This window comes from Anser brachyrhynchus, assembly GCF_964034855.1.
Source record: "Anser brachyrhynchus genome assembly, chromosome: 4".
NCBI classification, from domain to species: domain Eukaryota; kingdom Metazoa; phylum Chordata; class Aves; order Anseriformes; family Anatidae; genus Anser; species Anser brachyrhynchus.
The window spans coordinates 1,593,447-1,609,820 of NC_137698.1; the positions used below are offsets into that span (position 1 = coordinate 1,593,447).

General features: G+C 36.0%; 1 protein-coding gene across 6 annotated transcripts in view; it reads left to right on the forward strand.

Moving 5' to 3' along the window:
* The first annotated feature begins 5 nt into the window (after nt 1–5).
* The window catches only part of LOC308194825 (uncharacterized protein), a 96,379-nt gene continuing 80,010 nt past the window's right edge, over nt 6–16,374 (forward strand). For all 6 annotated transcript variants that reach the window (XR_013950893.1, XR_013950894.1, XR_013950895.1 and 3 more), the window contains exons 1-2: nt 6–4,123; nt 4,794–4,865. The gene's annotated coding sequence lies outside the window, so the exon portion shown is untranslated. The remainder of the gene's footprint in view (nt 4,124–4,793; nt 4,866–16,374) is intronic.

Below are 16,374 nucleotides of genomic sequence, written 5' to 3' on the forward strand. Positions count from 1 at the left end.
TTAACAGGTAAGGTTTGGTGTAAGACTGCAAGTCACTAAAAGACAAATTATTGCATGTGCAATTAGGTTGATCAGTATTTCCAGTTCCTACCATAGATTAACTTATTTGCTAAGTGATTATATTACAGTGCTTTATCCAACAATGTGTATATGTACGTATGACCCATAAAGCACAGAACAGTAGTTATAAAAACCAGTTTAAGTAACTGGTACATTAACCTGACAAATTAGTTTTTCTCCTAATCACAGATATAAGGCCATTTCTAACTATTATGATTTTTAAAAATAATATCCTGACATGGACAATATTTACTGCTATAGAGTTTATTATAGTATCTGACTATCCATGCATACATATAAAATTAAAATTAATAGAAGCCATAGAGATGAGTAAGAGTTGGAGACTTAGGTCTGTTTTAATGTAGTAAGAAAGATACTGAGGAAAAAAAATATTTTACATTCCCATCATTTAAGAAGTGAAGCCACTCTCAGCAGTACCTGAGTACCTTTCAGAATGTACAGCAGGACTTTTAATAAATTACCTTGTGTGTTTGAACTAAAGGTGATTCAGAGTAATTATGTAGGACAGTCCAATATAGTAGGGCAGGAAATTACCTGAGTCCATTAATTTCATTTGTGTCCTGTCAGAGAAAAGTCAGTTAGAGGTGTACATCAGGGGACTGCAGTTCTCAAAAAAAAAAAAAAAAAAAAAAAAAAAAAAAAAAAGGTAGAGCATGTAAAAGATCCCCTCCCCTTGTCAGTTCCCCCAGATCACTCTTTGATTAGGGGATGAGGTGGGCTAACCCCAGTAGCTATCACAGAACCAGAACCACATTAATCAATAGGGTTTGTATCACTCCATTAAGTTGCTATGTGAGAGCCTCAGTCTTCAATGACTATATATGCACAACAAATCAGAGACAAGGAAATATTAAGAACCCTCTCATAAAAAGGGATCTGAGACACAGAGACTAATATACCTACAGAGTGACTTGGATGGACTTCTAGGGCAGGAGTTGTGTGGTCTTCTGTCATCTAAATTGATTATCTAGTGTGAGAAAAATCTTACAGATTCCCTTACAGTCAGAGGAAGGAGAGAGAGGAAATGCTAGGGAGTGATTTGTTCTCCTTATTGTAGGATGGGATGAATCACCTGCAATGGTTTTAAAAGAGGGGAGATTTAGATTAGATGTTAGGAGAAAATTTTTTACTCAGAGGGTGGTGAGGCACAGGAACAGGTTGCCCAGAGGAGTTGTGGATGCCCCATCCCTGGAGGTATACAAGACCAGGTTGGATGAGCTCCTGAGCAACCTGATCTAGTAGGTAGCATCCGTGCCCATGGCAGGGGGGTTGGAACTAGATGATCTTTAAGGTCCATTCCAACCCGAGCTATTCCATGATTCTATGATTTTACGAATGAGGTATTCTCAAGAGGGAGAATATATACCTCCAGTTTAGGAGGTATGCTCTAGGCAACATTTACGCACATGCAAAAACAGAAATGTAGGACACTATGGAGTTATAAACAGCTGAGTTTGGGCATCTCAGGAATTGTAGTTTTGGTTCTGGATATGAGATACAAGTCATTTTATGCGTGTAAAACTAGTAGATTTCATCCTAAATGAACTACTAGTAAAAAACACAAGAAACCATGATAAAACAGGGATTATACTTACTAGGACATGTACAGTTTTTGTTAAAGGAACAAGCAAAATATATCATTTCCTTGTACATCTTTCCCACCACTCCCACACTTTTCAGATCTATTTCAAAATTATTTTGGAAGCCTTTGCACACTAAACTCTTATGAGGTATCTGTGATCCAGGAAAGAGAAAAAGAACAAATTCTAAGCCTTAATTTTTAATGTGAAGTCAGTAGTGCAGAACCTTTTCTAGGAGAAGCTAAGTGGGGGGCAAGGTTTATTAGTATTGGAAGTAGCACATTGAAAACTGACTTCAAGCTATGAATTAATTTCATCCTTATCAGTAAAGATAGAAACAGCATTAATTTGTGAGCAAATAATCTTATAGTTGTTAGATCTCAGGTTGCAGGACAGCCAAGTAGTAGAAATCCATACAAAAGCTAGGATCAAAATAGAATTCTAAACCTGAACTTCTAAACACAAAACTCAAAGTCATATTTAAGTCATGTAAACATTTGCAGTGCCTGATAAGCAATCAGAAGATGCAATTTTTCTGTAACAGCATTTCTGAAAATCTAAGTAAATAAGAAACTGTTTTTGGAGCTTCAGATCATGTAATAACAAAAGAAAAAAGAAAAAGTGAAAAAATGTTATGTTCTAAAAACTAAAAAACATTAGAATAATTGAAACAAATATTTTTAAACAATGCTAGACATAGCTCTTTACTACAAGACTTTGAGATCACTGGTTTTATCCTAATATCAGAAAAGTGGCATTCTCTTCTTGGAACCCATATTTCTCATATAAAAAAAAAAAATCACCTAACATTCCCGTAAACTGCGATTATGCAATGTCCACTAACATCATTGTCTGTTAAGTCGGTCAGTTCTACAGCTTCTCATTAATATTGGTGTCCTTCCAAATGAACTCAGAAGAGGTTTGTAACATTATCAACGTGATGATAAATCTGAACGTGCTCTCACTTCCATGCATTGAATATTGTGTGGAAAGCAAGCTGGTGTAAAACTGCCCTACATCTTTAGAGAAGGGGGGACTCTGGGGACTACCAGCATAGCTGAAGATTGGGGTTATATCAGCATGACTAAATACTGCAGTTTCAGGGATTGATCCCTGACATGTCAACTGTGCGTTACAAAAAAATTCATACCGACATGGATCTAAGTCTCTTTGGAGTAGACAAGTTTAATTAACACTCAGCCCTGCGTCTTTTCTGGTTTACACATAGTGCTACTGTGGCACTAAAATGCTTATTGTTTCTCTCAGCATGGGCTATTTTCTTTCTTTTCCCCAGTGCAGAGAGTCTGAAATAAAATGAGGGACATATTATAACCCACTACAGTGTTCCTACAGTATGGAAGGCATGGGTTACACACCTCAGGTTGTACCAGAAGGAAATGTGGGGGGATATGATAGCGCTGTGTGTATTGGCACATTGTTGCAAGAGGTAGAGGGGGAAGCTGTTGAAGCTTCCTTCATGCAGCCTTTTGGGAATTCTTTCTGGTGCCCATAGAGGCTCCATAGATTTTAGTTTTGACAGAGCTAGTTGGAGTAGCCTGAAGATGCATGTACCCCTCTGTATGTAGTATCATTTGATGTAGGAAATACTCTTGCAATATTTTAGTGATGCATCAAAGTACACTGTGAGATCTGATAGATGTTCTTTTTCAATGTTCTTTCTCTGAGTGTTGGGAGAAGCTCCGTGTCAATGTGCTGGAATTTTGATAACCTGCTACTGCAGGGGTCATCAGCATAATACAAGCCCTTCTTCTGCCATGCCCATTGATGATAAATATTCATTTTCCACTCTTGTCAGCACCAACATTTCTATTACAGCTGAATATTTCTGGGCCACCAAGGTGTTCACTTCATTGCCCATAGTTACTTACCACTGTAGATGTTCCCAGGGTGATTTTTTACCTGTTTCAAGTTCAGTTGAAACACCAGTCTTGGAAATGTTTGAGCTAATAATAAGTTAATAATTGAGAATTTTTTTAGTGTCAAGTTGACTTTGAAATTTCATTTTGTGCTGGCCTTTCTGAAGATACTATTCTAAATAATATTATTAATTTGCATTGCTAAGCAAAAAGTCATCTCAAGCCAAAATTTGGAACTTTTCATTTAGAAATTGCCAACATGGGAGACATGGGAAGATGTGACAACTATGAAACATTTCTGAAAATATTTTTAAATTGGAAGAAAAATACCACCCCACCTTCAAAATCAACACTTTTAAACACGTTTTTGGTTTCAACAAATCAGCAACAATAAAAGTTCAATCAAAAAGTGCCAGTGAAGCTGAAGTCAGTGTGAATGTGATGGCCATTGCCTTTTGCAGTTCCTAATCCTGAATTATGTGGCATCCTGAAAAGAATCATCTATGTTTGCAGAAGGGAAGAGTGCCTAGAATGGACACAGTTCCTGATTCTTCACTTCTCCAAAGTGCAGTTGAACAGGTTAAGGTCTGTATATGGGGTTGATTTCCTACTTTTGTTTAAACAATAAGAACTTATTAGTCTTTTCTTGTAGTTCAGTTATGGAAATTTTGAGTGTTAGAGTTTTGATCTTTCTTAGGATACGTTCTTGCCAGAAATGTGTGTTATTTGTTTTGTTTGGTTTGTTTGCATTACACTACCAACATTAGGTGTCCTAGACAAGTTGAATGTATTGGAAGAGATGTTTGTTGTTTTGTTTTGTTTGATTTGTTTTTGTCTGTTTGTTTGTTTTCCAGGCAGGATTGGGTTGGTAGATATGTGGCTATACCTGTCACACTATATTAGCAAGAATTTCATTGTCTATGATGTCTGAACCTTTTACCATAAGTAAAGCAAGAACTGTACAATATTGTTACATGAATCATTCAGTCTGTAATTTTTACAGATCAATAGAACTGCTTATTTATGTCACTGAAGCAGCTTTTGACAGCCAGCTCTAAACAAGTAGTCAATTTTGAGGAAGAATATGGGATTTTGATTAAATTTGGTTCTGCTTATGGATATGGAGGTTTTGGCTTCTTATGACACTGGTTCTGCTTGCTTTAAGCAATGATGAGAAAAACCCATATCTCCATGTACCTGCAAATTGCCATGTTAGACCACATACTTGACAGCTGTAATTCTGTTGTTTATCTAGTTGTGTTCATGTCCATCATGAGTAAATGAGAATGGCTTGACTTCCAAGGATGACTTTGAGCATATCTTTTAAGTAAGTATCTTTTTCACAATTTTGAAAAAAACAGTGGTAGTGATGAACCAAAATATTACATCTTGAAAGAAGGATATGCTGTTTATTATTACTATTTTATGCCTATTATCCCTTGACTTTGAAACTAGAAAAAGAGAAGCCATCTAACACGTCACCAAAACAATATACTAAACAGGCATCCTACCTGTCCAATAAAAATTAACTCAGAAAATCAATGATTTCCTCAACAAAAATTTTGGGTCATTTCACTACATAGCATAAGCTTGACGAAACCAAGCAAGTTACTGTGTACATCTGTGGGTAACTGACCCATGTCTCTTCAGTTCAGAACTGAACAGAGATATTTGATTATCAGTTTTATAGTTGCATACAGATACAACCTTCATAGGGATTTTTTTTTCACTGAACTGACTGACAAAAGGCCATGAGTCATATCTGAAATCTATAGCTGATCTCCATACAAACCATACAATTAAACTGATTTATGGCTTTTAAAATTATCACTACCAAGGTTGATTTACAATGTCATCACCGCATCCTCTTTTAAAATAGATAACAAAATCCATACATAATGATCTTAAAAATGAAGCAAAACAGAAATTCAAGCATGTTTTCTTTGCTACCACTTTAAATGAACTTCAATTCTCCTAACTGCAAAAGCCCTTTGCATTTTCTTGTCATCAGAACATACGATGATGACTGCAAATCAAAGACTTAAAGTAATGTGCTGCTTCTGCTGTCTATTCCTACCCAAATATAGTTGCCACTTACTGCTTCACGTTGCATATACTATCAATAACAAATGTCAGTGAAACAGTGTAGTATAACATTAATTATAGCTGTATGTTCAGTGAAGTACAAAAGGAATGCCCCTCTTATAAGCAGTTTTCTCCATAGAAAGTCCTAAAGTACCCTGGTTGTAGATGGCTGTAGAAAATTCCTAGCCAGAAATAATGTCAAGACTTGACAGAGCTTCAGCACTAAAAATTGTTGTAGTTGCATTTACTTTATTAGAGCCATATCAGTTTACATCAGATGTGGCACTTACATAGTTATATTATTATTATATTTGTTTCTCTATTTCTTGCTCATTTCCTGCAGCATATTTTATATGTTAAAATAACTTGGTAAAATGATAACACAGACCAGGAAAAAAATTTTGCTGTTCTCTGGCTGGCAGTTGGAAAATCACATTAAGACTATAATAGATTTGATAATACATATTTTCTCATCTTAATTCCATTTTCCAAGAGCCTGTAATGGCAAAGTAACTTTCCTGAGTGGGGAAATAGGCTAGAGATAGCAATATTATAAGAAGAAAGAAGATCCAGATTCCACAATGGAAGACTCCTTCTGTTCTGCTTCTAAAGACACACAGAGAAACTCACTAAAAAGTAATTGTCTTTTCACTTGAAGTATATATCATCTGCAGAAACTAGTTACATTTTGTTCCCTAACTTGTGAAGTTCTTTATCTGCATAAGCCTTTTATGCTTTGTGTGTCCCATCAAGAGAATCAAAATATTTCATACTGCACAAGACAAGGGGCAAGACAAGGGTTTTCTTTTTTTTTTTTTTCCTTTTCTTGTGCATGCTTGTCTGGCATTTAACATTACAGACAAATATGAATATATTGAAAGAACTTGGGAGATACTAAAGAAGAAATTAGATCTTAAACAGAATGGCTTTTTGGAGAGTGGGCATTACATAAGCTTCTCAAGGATATAGAAAAGTACATGCACTTGATGAAAACTGATTAGTGTCTGGTCTAGGTCCTTAAGACCGTGTGTTTACCAGGTGATATGCTATAACCACGTAGGAGGGTGTCTATGTTATCAGCAGCACAAAAGATTGCTCCTTGATACAACCATTTTCTTCCATCCAGAGCAATAAGGAAGCGTCTCTGTTTAGCCACAGGCAACATTCAAGTGTTTGGATAGCAAAATAAACAAGCAAAAGTATTTGATCCTCTGGCAGGTAATCCTTAGTATGGTTAATATTATATTGGTTCACTGGTAAATGCTCTTATACACCAAAAATTAATTTAGTCAGGAGCCAGAATAGCAGCTCTTTCAGATAAGCATCTCTTGTCAAGACTGTTTTAGAGATTTGGGTTTCATTGTTGTCCCACGGATGATAACAGAAAACCATTCAGGTTTTTAAATATTGTGGCAGGTCCTACTGAAATATTCTAAGGCAAATAAGCAATTGTCAGTTGTTACTTTATGGGTTTTGGCTTAAGGAATTCGCATAGTCATGCCACTTCAATAATGGTTAAATAGGTAACCTAAACCATTTTTAGTGGAACATCTGTGAATGTTTGAATTGGCTTGCACCAGATTAGTATGTTCCAATTTTTGCTAGACACTATTTTCACAGAAGTTTTTCTATTGCATAATAGACAATTTGCAATTCTTCAGTATCCACTTCTTGTCAAGTATGTTGTCTTTGCAATACATTAACTTGCATCTTGTTTAAGCTAAATGAAGCCTGCAAAGTAATTCTACAAATTTTCTAATCTAATATTCCCATAAGACTACATATAGTCCTGCTGTAGATGCTAGATGCAGTTACTGAACATTGATTTAGATGAGTTCTTGTCAAAATCAAGAATGAATGATGATTCACAAACTTTTTTGACTGTTTTCTTCTTTAGTCTGATCAGTGGCAGCTACCAGGCTAATAAATAGATGGTGACATAGCAGACAGCTAATATCACCAATCTTAAGCTGCATTTTTATTTTCCATTCAAATCTTTCTCACATTTTATCAGCAGAATTTTTATCTTCATTACAAAGAAAAAAATAAAGCATAATTTTAAAGTTTCATTTACATATTCTTGAGGAAAGCAGAATCAAAGAAAAAGTGTTTAGGATTACTGAAGCATCTGATTAATTGCAAGCCTTTTCTCACTTAGTTACACATTAATCTTGAATTGATGCTTCAGTCTTTCTGGTGACTGAAATCTCTGTTATTCAGGGGACATTTCCAGCTGTCTGTGTTGGTAGCAGCAAATGACACTCATAGGTCTCTGTTAAGAAGCTGCCTAAATCAGAAAGCAAACAGCACAACAGCACCATGACAGAGCCAGAAGATACTTTGGGGCTGTCTAATCAATCACTTCTCTGTGAGAGGAATACTATATTTTCTTGAATTTGTTTCTGACAAAATGAGTGTGTGTGTAAAAGCCCAGTGGGCCAAATTTTGTTGTCACAACACTGGTAGAACTGGTAGAAACTGGTAGTTTACAGTTACTGTTGATTTACGCTGTTGTAAATAGGATGGGAGAATGACTTAGTGTCTTCATATAGCAGAGTTTAATGTTGTCTTTATTGTCTTCAGCAATAGATTAAATGGTGGTCATCTACAAGAAGTTCCCTCCCCTTCCCTGCCTTTCCGTTCTTCTTCCTAATTTATTAAACAAACTATATATTTTTTTTCTATTTAGTTATTCTGTACCAGGCACAGAATTTACAAATATATGACTCATGCCCAAGTTTTCACTTTGTAGAAGGAGGAGTTCTGTTTGTCTCACTATCTTTTTAGTTAGTGCTTTTCTGTACTCTCAGGAGTTTCATGGATATGAATTGAGCGAATCTTTGCCTGAGCAACATACATAGAGAATGAGAGCAAGAAGTCTGAAGGTATATATATATGTATATTAAAAAAAAAAAAAAGGAATAATGAAGGGGGTGAAAATACCTCCCTGCTACATGCGCCCAGTATGAGGCAGCTGCTATAGGACAGAACTAGTGTTTCCCCAACAGTACGCACCCTGGTGGGTTGGGGGAGGGTGAGAAGCTGTTTTGCAAATTGTACTGAATAAGAGAGCTGTGAATCATTCCTGTTGCTTGAGCCTTTCTGACAGGCTCCTTGCAGAATTGGATTAAGCTGGGCAGAGTGTAGTTGCTATAGCTGCTGCATGCTAAGAGATCTCTCTCTGTCCCTCTCTTGCTTTCTTCTCCCTCCTTTTATAGTACAAAATTCAGAAAGAGGGATGCAGGGGAAGCAAGCCCCAATCCAAATTTTTACCTAAGATCCATTGCTCTCTGAATCAAACCCTGGTGGTGGACTGCTGTCTTTATTTTTCCCTGTCTGAGAAGTCAATCATCTTCAGTGACTCTTCTCTGCTTTAGCAAGTGTGTGCTTGTGGAGAAAGGGATCATGTCACTGTGGGCTGGAGGTGTAAGGATCACTTCCTGACACTTGTAACATTTGTCCTGCAGGGACCCAGAGAAAAAGTACTACTCCTCTAGTTCAGCATCATGGAGGGAAGGGCATTGCCCTGGTGGGATTTGCTGGGGAAGGGCCAGAGGACTGTGGTATAACCAGGGACTCCTAGTTTGCAAAATGTTGTAAGGTGCTACTGTAGCTGCTTTGGGATCTGCTAATTCTGAGGACAACAGCTCAACCTTTGGGTCCATGCATCCAGGCAGAAATGGGCTGAGGAACCGGTAAATGCTCTGCAGTCACGCCGCAGGTCCTCTGCAGCATGCCTGGTGTGGGTGAGGCTCTACACTTGCTGGGGCATAAAGGAGGGGATGTGAAGTTGAGTCTCAGTTTTGGGGCATTATCCCTTTCTGGGCTGCCCCACATAGTGTCTGGCACAAGTGTGGAAGGGTGAAGGCAGCAGGGAGTCACCCTGCCAGGCAAAGAACAGGTTCTGTAACTGCTGGGGGGGACCGGGAAGAGACTCAGGTATGGAAACCAGACCTGATTCCTGGGGGTTTGCTTGAGGCAGGAAAACTCTGTGACAGTTCAGCTACCTCAGCATGGTCCAGAGTGGGAAGGTCTAAGCACAGCCCCTGGGAAAAATGCCTTAGGTGACGGAACAACTCCCAACAAATCCTCCCAAGGCTAGAGATGGGTTTTGGTCTTGACCACCGTCAATGCTGAGCTTCTTGGTCATTACTATGTTAGAAAAGATTTGGGCAGGGGGACTGGCCAAATCACACACAAAGTTGACGCTTTGTTCCTATATTCCTTCCTGAAGTGTCTTGGACAATGTCTACAGCACGAGGTCTGGTTATCACTGAAAACTGCCCTCCTCTCTTCAGAAAGGAGTAGAGAGCTGTTGCTACCAGTGCTACAGTGTTGATGAAAGCTCGTTACCTTTCACTGGTCTTCTATTCTTCGGAAATATTGTAATTCTTCCCTGTGTCTTTTGAATAGAAAACTAGGTGCTTGGTCTCTTCTTACTCTTGACAGCATTTAGTTCTCACTGCCCATTGCTATCTGATCCAAAATACGTCCATTGCAGATAGGAAGACACCTATTGCCTTCAGCAGCTATTCACCAGTTCTGCCTGCAGTATGTGGATCAGGGATATCTATCAGAAATTAGCCGGCTATGGTATCTTACTGGAAATTAACGTTACCTACAGCATTTTCCTTTTGGCTATTTTATATTCCCAGCCCTTATTCTTTACTTTCAGTGCGTTAGCAAAATTTTGCTTTCATTTTAAGTTCAGTTGGGAAGCAAATATTGTTGGTGGTTCGTTCTTTCTTTCTTATAAGGCAGTGCTATTGGAAGTTGGGAAACTTCTTTATTTGTGTCCGATGTTTACATGTAACTATAACAGATAAATTAATTGCAACATCACGGCTGAATTTACAGATTAAATTGCGCTATGCACAGTTAACACAAAAGTTACTGAAAATGGATATTTATGTATGACGTATCCAATTCATTTCAACAGTCATTGGCTACATATTGCAAAGTTTTTGTAAGTTGCAAAAGATTGCTTCCAAACATCTATTTTTCTCCAACTGACACACAGTTAAAAGGCAAGAAGTGTAAGTTTAAAATTCACTGTGAACTCTGGTCAGGTTTCATAGACATATTTGAAGCCTGGTTGAAGAACCTGCTTGAAGAGAAAACAGAAAAGCAGTTGATGTACCAAGAACTGAAGCTGTGGCCCTGCTGTCTGTGGAAAGCTAGTATTCACAGCTGGGGTAGGACATAATTGCAGTCCTAGAATAAATCAATTTCAGTAAAACATGGAGATTATGGTGGCTAAAGTTGGTGTTAGAATAATAGAAAATTAGAATAATAGAGAAGAGAATTGCTTTATAAAAATATTTCAAAGCTGACAAGTCTACTCAAAGCAGTTAATGAATTAATGTTAAGGTTGTCATGTGATTTGGTTTAAATCTTAAAAATGATTGTAAGCACCCAAATCGCACCCACCCCTTTCCTTACAAGGCTATAAGAAGTGAGACGAAATGCACCCATCTGTCATGTTGATTGTTGTTGGAAGACCAGAGTAAATCCCAACTATTCACACCAACATTTTCCTTAAAATTAGCCACTCTCCTAAGAATATATGCCTTAAAAACAAGCTGGCTGTAAGGCAGGACATGGCCTTTTACTAATGTAGACTCACAAATATAGCTGATGTGTGCTTTTAGATGGGTTATGTTGATTTACCTAGCTAAAAAAAGTGGTATGGGAAGGGCACAGATATTTTTTCACACTCATGTTGTCTCTACAGGATTTTGATTAATTACAGTCATGTGTTAGGCAAGGAACTGATCACCCACGGTGATCATGAATTTCCCACTGTCTGCTGTACGGCACTGAACAATGAAATAGCTAGTTGCAAGAAAAGAACCATTATCAGCAAATATTTTAACAAAGAATGATGGAATTGGTATTTTTCACAGTAACAATTCTAATACTTGTCCCATTGTCATCTGATTATGCATGAGAAATGTCTTTAGACAATGGGACTTCATATGTGAATAAGGATAACTCTCATGAGAAGCTAAATAATTAATTCCTGAATAGTTAACTTTAATATATTATGTGAACATTTCAAATGGCCTATTTACACAATTTTAATCTGAATAAAATAGAAAATGTCACCTCAATGCTAATACAACATTCCTGTAAATTATGCACATTTTTAAAGCTAACAAACCTGTCATTATCTTATTAAAATTTGGCACAGCAGTTATTTTTAAGTTATCATCATGACTTTTAAAATATTTTGCAATTAAATGGCTGTAATTCATTTGTATAACTCATAGATTCTATGAAAACTATTTTTTATCATTACTATTAATATGAATGATGGTATTATGTTTTATTACACGTTCAATCACATTTGAAAACTTGGCGACTGTCATTTCCCACATCAACAAAGGTTGTTTCAATCCAGGTCTCAGTGAAATGAGAGACAAAATTTCAGTTGATTTCACTTGAAGCAGGCCTAAATACTGAACTTATACAGCTAATAATAAGAATAAAGATTTATATTTTAATACATTTTCAAATAACTTATCATTGTATATAGAATAAAATATTTGGGTGTTTACAATCATTTTTAAGATTTAAACCAAATCACACGACAACCTTAACATTAATTCATTAACTGCTTTGAGTAGATTTGTCAGCTTTGAAATATTTTTATAAAGCAATTCTAGCAGATTCATTTTTTTAATCTGAACCAGTTTAAAGTAACCAAAAGAACAGAAGTCTGCTACTATGAGTGAGTTATAAGGAAATTCTATCTAAGACAATGAGCTGCATGTATAGGGCTTTTGGGTGCTAAATTAAGAATATTAAGAACTGGCTGAATCCAATGCTACTTCACTGCCCCCACACACTCTAGCCGAGTTCCTGGTAAAATGTTAGTCTTCCTACCAAAAGCTATTGTTGGATACACCAAAAGCTGGCTCCATAGGCAGTGAACATCAGAATCACTCCTACCCACTTCCCCAGGAAAATATTTACTTAAGCAGATTCAGGATTTCACCCTCCTTTTTTTTTTTTTCTTTCCTAAAGTGTTTTTATGAAACTGGCTTGTACTGTTAATGTTTTTTTTGGTTGGGTTTTTTTTCAGAGCAGAAGGAATTTTAGCAAATATGCTGAAGTAAAGAAAATAAATTCAGTGGTGAGGACAAAACATGATTAAGTATATGAAACTTTAGTATTTTTGCTGTTTTCTGGTAAAAGCATCCTTCCAAAATGGTGTTTGTGGGCACTTTTAGCCACAACTCCTGAGAACAATGGTATCTTCGGAGTAGATGATTGCCTGGAATTCTGTGCAAGTGGTTGGCCTAAAATTCAGTTTCATGGTGTAAGTGCCATAGTGAAGTTAATTTTGGAAAAATACGGGTCATTGTCATCTGAGATAACCAAACAACTGGCCAATTTAGTCATTTGTAACATATCTTCATTGCAGTTCCCTACAAACATCAGTTTTGCGGATTTTCTCTATAGCAAATCTTAATTTATTGACAAATATATTTGTTTTTTGTAAGTAAGCCTTTCATGGGACTCGTGATCATCAAAGGATCTGTGGGCCACTAGCTGAAAAGCAATGCTTCAACTGACATGTTAGTTAATTTCAGTACAATTTATATTCCTAAACCACATGGCAACATTATGATAAATTTTTTGATAACCTAAATACAGATGTAGCCCCTTAGATTTTATTACATGTTTTTTGTATCTGTTCTTTGAACCTCTCTGCATCAAGCCTAGTATTCTATATTATTATTTTCCATGACTTATTAAAAGGTATGTGTATTTGAAATGAAGAACTTTTTTGAACATTTAAAAATCATTATCCAGTAGTACAGAGAAAAGGATTCCTTGGGATTTACATGAGTCACTTGTTAAAATATGTCAGCTACTCATCCTGCAGTTTATAAACAGTGAATCTTCATCACCAAAAGAGATGAAAATGTTTCCTAAAGCAATCTTGTTTGCTTTTTAATAAATCAGACTTGTGCAATATGGTAGATAATTCAAAATAGTATTAGGAGAGGAAAGCTGTAGATCCTCTTAAAGGACTGTTTCTTCTTAAGTCTTAGTTGAAGACCACAATCTACTATTATACTGATATCCAGAATCCATTAAAATATTTTTTTGAGAGAAGCTTGCTGACTAATCCTGTTTACTCAGTCTTCATAGCTGACTGGGGGGAACAACAACTTTTGTTTTTATTATTTCCCCTTTTGTCAAGAAGACTTATCTCCTAGTATATTTCAGTTTTTCCTTTAGTTAGCAACAAGTTTTAAAAAATAAAAAAATATTGGCAGCTGTTATGACCTCTACCTGTTGGATCCAGAAGCTCATTCCAAAATATTTTAAAACTAGTATACAGAAATGGAAATGTTCCAGAATAATTGTGTAGCCTTCTTTGTGTATTCAGCTGCTTAAATAGCACAATCTTTCATTCACCATAAAGAAAATATTCAACATTTGGGTTAAGTTCTTTTCGTTGAAGGGCAGTAACAATGTTAAGCAATTGGGAGATTATTTATATTCACAGTCTTGATGTAAAGCATTTGAAAGAACCCAGTAATGTTTCAGCAGACGAATTCAGAAGACTTTCAGAGAATTCCTAAGTAGTTAATGCATTCTTTTAAAATGCAATTTTGATGATTATCCCTTTGAGTAGGAAAAGAAGGGTTGCTGTAATGGAATGAAAATGGCTGTATGCATCTATGTGAAGAAATATCAAAGTCATAATATGTAGTCTTATCAGGGGGGCAAAACTTTTTATTAATACATGCAATTTTAAAAATAGGATGGAATATCTCTGACAAGATATGGAATCACTTTTGTCACCTTAATTAATTTGCCCCTGTGTCTTGTAAATCATTTCATGACACAAATAATTGATTAGTGACTGAAGCAGAAATGAACAATTCAGCCTGTGATTTAAAGGGAATTAATTCTTAATTAAGTTGGCTTACTTTGGATTTTCATCTTTAGGGATAATGTGCTGCTAAGCCTTCACAATACATTCACTTAGTTTAATATTAGGAAAAGCCTTCATAAGAGATTAAGGCACTCTTCACATTAGGGAGATCAGAATGAAGTACCTGAATTTAAGACTAAGAACCAGAACTCATATGAATATAGAGGGGTCTGGTGTCATCCACTAAGTGAGCTTAACTTTATCCAAAGAAGTGAGGCAAAATGGAAAGTTAAGAATTCTGTGTCTGCAAAGGAAGTAGACAGTTAATCCCAAAGTCTTTGTATGATGATGATCTCTCCCTCTGGTGCATTCCTCTGATATGGCTGCTATCCAGAATTTCCAATAAGAATAATACAGTCCGTTCATTGTCATCTAATTGTAATATTTTATGGGTACTTATGTATAAGAATATTGAATGTTTTTTCTAAATATTTCTAGAACTATGCATTGCCTCAAAAGTTCTCCTTCTCTACGTCTCATGGTCCTCCTCTTCATGTTAATTCTTATACTGTCCTCACGTGTTATTTAATTGCAAATGGATACGTACTTTCACATTAACTTTATAACATAGTTTGGAAACTATATTATTAATCATTCTGCATAAATTATGTAAGTGCTGAAAAAAATGTTCAGATAATAAACATACATTAAAAGAACTATTCAAATCTTACAAACCGAAATGCTTCTTTCTGAATTACTTAAATTATGAGGAGGTGTTATGGAGAAGCTATTTAAAGGTTCTTCAAAGTCTTAAATGTTGAGATGGCTTCTAGATAGGTTCTTCAAAACTATGTAGGTGTTTCACTTTAATTGGAAATCTGGCTCTTAATTTCCTGTTACAAAATTTGAGTTGTGCTTGCATTGTATTAAAAGCACATAAAATTCTGAGTTTAGCTGGTCATAAGCTAAAAGCATTTTTTTCAATTTAAAAAGTGTTTGTTTTTTTCTTTTTTTCTTTTTTTCTTTCTTTTTTTTTTTCTGAAAGACAACATAAAATTATTGGTTTCACCAGTGCTTGCTCCTCAGAAATGAAAAGAATATCATAGTTAGTCATCAAGGAGCACTACGTTTTAGAATGCTTAAGTGTAAATATCTTTTGTGATTATGAAGAGATGGGACAAATTTGTTAGTGCCTCCTTAAGCCCAGATTAGAAGCACCTTAAAGACAGAGTATAAAGAGAAAGGGAGATGTATGTAATGTCAACACATGTCATTAGATTCCTGTATCCATGTCATTGATGCATTTGAAGTTGAATACCTGTGTTGGATTCTTTTAAAGCATTTGGTATGTAACAATGAGATGTAAGATACATGTAGAAAATGGCATTAAAGAAGTAACTGGGAAACACAGCATAGACATGTCAGTGGAAAGACTAGAGCTGAATAACTAGCAACACAATTGTTAGTGAAAACTCACGTACTTTGGCATGGGAATGCATTTGCTAGGAAATAGCAACAAGGAAGATGAAACTGATTGTATGGATAAGGATTTAGAAGGCGTCCTTGGAAACAGTTGTGTTTCAAACTCATTCAAAGTAGGGTAATTTAGGAAGGTCAATCACTGGATAGCTGCCACAACACAGTCTCAGTGGAAAGAATTTACTGTTTAATTAATTTAAAACGTTAATAATTCTGTGCTTGAATTCACCCTTTTATAAGGCCTAACTTCCAGGGTGAGGGTGAATTATTAAAGTTTATTGTGTAAATTCTCCTACTATTACATGACCTAGAAGACACCAGAAACTAGATCAAAAGTATACAGATAACTAGTTTGGCAGGTACGTGCAAAGGTAGC